Raw genomic sequence first — 7,218 nt, 5'->3', positions numbered from 1 at the left:
AGAATTGAAACTAGAATACTAATTTTTTGGCTATTAGCCCAGGGCTCTTCCCTATACTGTTTCTTCTACTATTGTGTCCTTTGTAATGGTCTCATTCACTCCTACAAAAATGGTTTCTTTGGACTTCCTGTTGGTAGATTAAAAATGTCACATACAAAAACAAATGGTAAAAATCCTAGTGAAATCATTGAATGCAACAAAACTGACATGTTTTCTTATAAACAGATCAACATAAACAGATCTCAATGTTTTCCTATTTGTTTTTATTTTATCTGTCTATCTATCTATCTATCCATCTATTTTTAGTAATCTTTCCAGGGAAGAGTTTAAAAATGATAAATGCCTCATAAGTTTGTAAATCATCCTTGAAGACCAAAAATAACAACTTAAAAGAGGTGTCAGACTTTCATTTAATTTTAGATGATCATTTAATCTATATTAAAAAGCTTATGGATTCTATTCAGGTTTTCCTTGAAAATTGTGTAACATAGATGATTAATTTGAGCAATCTGTGCATCTATGAAATGGGAATATTTACAAATGTCTAATGTAAAACAATTGAGAGCTTTTTTTATATATGAACCCAAGAAGGATTTGAATAAGTTCATAAAATACCATTAATACAATGCTATTTTTCACATAGAAGCAATGTAATATATTCTTTTTTGAGAATAGGCTCACTTACACCTGAAGCATCCAGTTTCCAAACTTATCTTTTAGAGAAATATTGCATCTCTCTGCAAAAGACAGTAGTTCTAATTTGTTTGATCAAATACATGTAATTTGTGCCATTCACCACAGGGAATTATTAGCCCAAAGGCATATGCATAAAATCACTGAAAGAAAATGACTGCCTTATTAAGTTTTGACAAACTAATAAGAATAATTCAAAAGGGAAGAAAAGCAGTTGTCTTCTGCAGCATAAAAGAAGATTAATTATAAAATGAGGAGGTAATGAAATGGGGCAATTGACAAGTTCTACTTTCTTTTAAAAATAAATGCTATCTCTTTCTTTTTCTTGCTTTTTTGGGAGGGATGTGGCTAATACAGAAATCTGTCTTGCACGACTGTATGTATTTGTTATGAGTTTTTTTTTCTTGTTTTCTCAATGGGTGAGGGAGGGCAGGAGAGAGAGAATTTGGAACTGAAAATAAAATAAAATTGAATTTAAAAGATGAAAGCTTGCAGGAGCTAGCAATGGCATCTATCCATTAAAGTCACTATGAGCATCTGTGCTTATCTGCTTAGGCAGTCCTGGGTAACCTTTTAATTCAATTTAGTTCAATTCAACAAGTATTTATTAACTATTTAAATGTTTCAGGCACTGATAATATAAGCACAAAAATGAAAACAGACTCTACCTTCAAGGAGCTTGCATTTTACTGGAGTCTTACAATGGAGACCTTCTCAGGATTGCTTCACTGTTGTGAGGAAGCCCTATATTTAGAGGGGAGACAGAGGTCCTACCTTTCCATGATAGAATTCCATATTAGCTTTCAAAGAAGATTCTTTTGGCGCCAAATGTAACAGCAATAACTACAATGTCTAGAAAGACAGTGATCATACCCAATCCCACCCCACTCTGTGATGGTCACACCACATCTATATCATTTTATTCAGTTTTAAAAGTCATGTTGTAGAAGGTTTTTGATTGATAAACTGGAGTATACCCAGAGGAGGGTGACCAGGAAGGTGAAGAGACTTGAAATTCTGTTAATGGTTGTAGAAACTGGCAATGTATTAGTCCAGTTTTGAGAAGACTCAGAAATGACACGATAGCTATTTTTAGGGCTTTTTTTGTGTGTAGAGAGGCCCATCTCTTACCTCCCATTTGCAGAATAGGATCTTGTTGTGTCTTGAAGGGAGGCAGTATAGACATTTCTAGCCTTTTCTCCTCCCCTCCTCTCCCTTCTCCAAGGGAGACTTTAATTCCTTCCAGGAGGAGGAGTAAAAAATTGGGGCTGGAGGCAACTCTGCTCTCCCCAGAGAAGGGGTACTGGACTAGAATTATATCTCTTAGATCCCTTAAATGTTGTTAGGCTATGCCTAGGGAATATGATCAGGTTCAAGCCAACTTTGGATCACTATTTCAATACTGGGGGGAAGGAGGATTCCAAGCTTTATATCCAAGGGTTTGACTTCCTTCCCATCAAATACCAATTCCACAATGAATGCACATATAGCACTTATCAAAGAAAACCCATTTATCCAAATTGGAAGGAAAACAGAAATCAGAGAAGGTATACATAGGAGAATATATACCAGACAATACAGAGTGAAGGAGCTCTCAAACTGAAAGCAAGATAACCTAGCTCAACACCCACCCACCCACCCACCTGTGCATGTGCACACACACACACACACAAACACACACACACTCTTACATATATTTACAAAGAGAGAGAGAGAGAGAGAGACAGAGAGAAAGGGAGAGAGACAGAGAGAGACAGAGAGAGAGAGAGCGCTCATCCAAGTTGAAACTCTGAGAGGTGTCTAGTATAGCAAGGTAGAGATAGGGATACAATGAAAAATGTCAGCTCCTCTTATGTTGGCTTCTTTCTAGTCTTTCCATTCAGTGACCTGAAGTGAGATAGGCCTCTTCCATATATTTTGAAGGTAGAAGCCAGAAGTGTTTGTAGTTACTTGAAGGCTGAAAGAGATCTAAAGGAAACTGAAAAAGATTGGAGCTCTCTCTCTCTCTTTCCAAGTCTATCCTGCCCCTCATGAAAAGTAGGGTATTCATTTCCACCAATAAGAAGAGTCCCATATTAATGGACTTTGGGTCAGGGGTTAAGTATGGAAGGTGGATTTGACTTATTCTGCTTAGCACAAAAAAGCAGAACTAGGATCAATGGGTGACCATTCAAGGGAAATGAAGTTTAGTTAACAAATAAGCAAGAACATTCTAACAATTAGAGATTAGAAAAAGTGGTAAGGTCCCCACTACTGGAGAGGATTTCAAATGGGGGACTATTTGCTGAGGATGTTGAAGAAATGCTTCAGGTAGGGGTTGTACTAGATGACAACTAAGATCTTGTCCAACTCTAAGATTCTATGATACTAAGTATGAGGCCAAATCTGCATCATTCCTGCTCAGTAAGAATCCCAAATTTTATAAGAAGGGTGCAAGCAATGGGTAAAGCTGCCATTTGGGCAATGGATGGTAGTGGCATAAGTTTTCATTCATTAATAATGTATATGTGGAAGGAAAATCTCAAGGGAGAAATTAAATTAGCAAAAGCAGTTAGTGAGAAAGCAATAGTAACTATTATTTATAGTGGTACTCAGTTCTTTCTATCATCAGAGTACCTAATAATATTACCTAATTAATCAACCTCAGATTTGTGCTGAGATTGCTACAACACCTGACACATAATGATAAATGATTATAAAGTAATGTGACAGTTTTAAACACAGAAAAGAGAAATAGTTTAAAATAATTCTAGATCACCTATAAAGAGAAAAATCAACCTAAAGCTTGTAAATGGGTAGACATTCATGGCTTTGTAATGGAGATTGATGCTGTAATTGAATTTTAGATTGTGTTGATGCATCTTTTTGTTGATGAATTTCACTTAGATGCTGAACTTCAAACTGCAGTTTAAAAACTTTCAGAAAGCTTGAAGTTATAGATTTTTTTTTGCATTAAGGGGAATGCCTAATTTTTGGAAAAAAATATTGATCCAGTATTCTTGGAGGTTATGAGAGTGGAACTCAAGCTCCAGCATGCCTTACCAAGCTGGAAAGGTCTTGAGTATGGGCCTTGTGAGGGAATCTGAATCTGTCATATGACGACCAGCCTAGCTAAGTTCAGACAAGCTCATCACTGAAAGTTTAAGTGCCAAGTGATAATTATTCATTTTTGGCTATTGCAGCTCCAGGACTGTCTGCTAAGACATTAACCTACATCTCTAAAGCTGATACTTGCAGTGATGAAATCACAAACCTTTTGAAGTATTTTGTTTACCTGTCTAAAGTCAATTTTTAGATAAGGAACATAAAAGTGTTCAGAATCACAGAATTTTAGAGTTGAAAGAGATCTCTATCTAATCCATTCCATCCCATCAATACTCACTATAATATATCCAGGAAGTGGTCATCCAGCCTCTGCTTGAAGATATTCAATGAGGAGGAACCCACTACCTTCTGAGGCAGTCCATTCTACTTTTGGAGAGCTATAGTTGTTAGGAACACTTTCTTGACATTAAGCCTAAATTTGAATTTTTAAAGAGGCAATTATTCCTGGTTCTGCCCTATAGGATCAGACAAATCTCATCTTTTTTATATGTCTCAACTCTTCAAGTACATGAAGTTAGCCATGATCTCTCCTTCAAGTCCTCTTTTGTCCCCCCAGGGCTAAATATGCCCAGTTCCATCTGCTGATCCTCATATGACATACGCTTAAACCCTACCCCCCAAACTCAACAAACTATTGTAGATAAGATCTGACCAAGATGGTGTACTGACAGACTTTCTCACCTTCATATTCCTTGAAGCTATTCTTCTTTTAATGAAACCAGTATTGCATTATCATTTTTGGCTGTCACATCAATCCACTGACTCATTTTGAGCTTTTTGTTAGCATGCTGAAACCCCTAAAAGTTTATCAAGTAAACTATTGCCTAATTACGCCTCCCCTATCCTGTACTTCTGAAGCTGATTTTTGGAACCCAAATATAAGCTCTTATATTGATCCCTATTGAAATCTGTCTTCCTATATTTTGCTCAATGTTCTAGCTTGACCAGATAGTTCCAGGTCCTGATATTGTCATTCAGTGTGTTACCTATGCCTCCTAGCTTATTTTTAATCAGCAAATTTGATAAGGATGTCATCTATGCCTTTAGACAGTACTAAAATACTTGAGAAAAATGTTAAAGTCCATCGGGCCAACCACAGATCCTTGGAGGACTCCACTGGGAACCTCTTGCTTAGTTGATAGTGGACCATTGATAACTATTCCTTGAGTCTGCCCATTCAACCCACTCTAAATCCATTTAACTGTATTATCACCTAGTCCATATTTCCGCATCTTTTTTCAAAAGAACAATATGGGATAACTTATCAAATGTATTGCTAAATTTAAGAAAATGCCAATTTAATAACGTTGTCAAGAAAGGAAATAAAGCTAGATTGGCATGACCTGTCGATGAAACCATGCTGGCTTTTTGTGATCACTTCTTCCTATGATAGAACTTACTAGCTTATCTTTTTAATGATCTGTTGCCAGGAATTAAAGATAAGCCTACTGGATTCTAATTTTCAGACTTAGGTCTCTACTTTTTTGAAAATTGAGATAACATTCACACTTTTCCATTTCCCAAGTACCTTTATGGTTTTCCACAATCTTTCAAATATAACTGCCTTGCCTTAACAGTCATATCTCCATTTTTTTCAGGACCCAAGGATGACATTTCATTTGGGCCAGAGGATCTAAATTCATCAATAGCAATTAGGTATGCTTTTTACTAATACCATGCTAACTCTCCAATAGCCATTTTTTCCTGTCATTTTCAGTTTAAAATTCATTCTACTTAGAACAGAAAACAGAAGAAAAATAATAATCAAATATCTCTGCCTTCTCTCTGTTGTCAGCTATCATTGTCACATACCTCCAGATGAGCTTCTCCACTTGCTTTGTTCTTCTTTCTCACATTATAGCTAAAAGGCACATTTGTAGACAGTATCTCTCCTTTCCAGTCTGATTTTTTTTTAGCCCTAGCACTTTACATAGTTTTACAGGACTGTGACATGTTTTTTAAAATTTCCCTTTATATGACCTTGCTTTCATCTTCTGCATTTATTTTTAAAAGTCTGAGTTGGTTAATGAGCTCCTTGTCATTCACATTGGTCTCATAAGATGAATCCCATTTTTTTTCTTCTCACTGGAACTGTTTTAATTTGTGTCTTTAGAATTTCATTTTGGAGAGTTTCCATGTCTTCTGGACTGATTTGATCTGTAGAATTTGAGGTCATGGGATCTGTGCCTGATTATTCTCACAAACTCTAAGAGGCAATAATCACTTTTCCTAAAAGTTTTCACCTTTTAACCTGAGCAACTAGTTCTTCTCTGTGTAGAAGAATGAGATCCTTTGTAGATTTTAATGCCTAATTCTAAAACACCCCTAAATCCTTCAAAAAACAGTTATTGCCTTTTGATAACTTTAAAGTTCCACTCAGCCTCCTTTTTTTTTTAGTCTTGATACCTTCATAACACCCTAAATAGCTTACATGACAGTGGGTAGAAAGATTGGAATGGAGTTTAAACCTGGCCTTAGATACTTACTAGTTATGTGACCCTGGGCAAGTCACTTAACCTCTGTCTGCCTCAGTTTCTTTTTTTTTGTGATCTTGTCAGAGTTTGGTCTATTTTATTTTTATTTTCCCCCATTAAATCATTTATTTATTTATTTATTTTTAGTTTTCAACATTCACTTCTATAAGATTTTGAGTTTTAAATTTTCTCCCCCTCCCTCCCCTTGGCCTCTCTAAGACAAAGTGCAATTTGATATAGGCTATACATGTACAATCATATTAAACACATTTCCACATTAGTCATGTTGTAAAGAAGAATTAGATCCAAAGGAAAAAACCATGAGAAAGAAGAAACAAAACAACAAAAAAAGAGAAAATAGTATGCATTGATCTGCACTCAGACTCCATAGTTCTTTCTCTGGATGTGGATAGCATTTTCCAGCATGAGTCTTTTGGAATTATGTTAGATCCTTGCATTGCTGAGAAGACCTAAGTCTATCAAAGTCGGTCATCACACAATGTTACAATGTTCTCCTAGTTCTGCTCACTTTACTCAGCATCAGTTCATGTAAGTCTTTCCAGGTTTTTCTAAAGTGTACCTGCTCATCATTTGTTATGGAACAATAATATTCCATTACATTCATATACCACAACTTGTTCAGCCATTCCCCAATTGATGGTCATCCCCTTAATTTCCAATTCTTGGCCACCACAAAAAGAATTGCTATAAAGTATTTTTGTATATGTGGGTCCTTTCCCCATTTTTATGATCTCTTTGGAATACAGACCTAGAAGTGGTATTGCTGGGTCAAAGGGTATGCACATTTTTATAGCCCTTCGAGCATAGTTCCATATTGCTCTCCAGAATGGTTGGATCTGTTGACAACTCTACCAACAATGCATTAATGTTCCAATTTTCCCATATCTTCTCTAATTTTTATCATTTTCCTCTTTTGTCATGATAG

The sequence above is a fragment of the Vombatus ursinus genome, unplaced genomic scaffold (assembly GCF_900497805.2).
Source record: "Vombatus ursinus unplaced genomic scaffold, bare-nosed wombat genome assembly UNPS02014812.1, whole genome shotgun sequence".
Taxonomy (NCBI): Eukaryota; Metazoa; Chordata; class Mammalia; order Diprotodontia; family Vombatidae; genus Vombatus; species Vombatus ursinus.
This window is presented reverse-complemented; position numbering follows the sequence as displayed.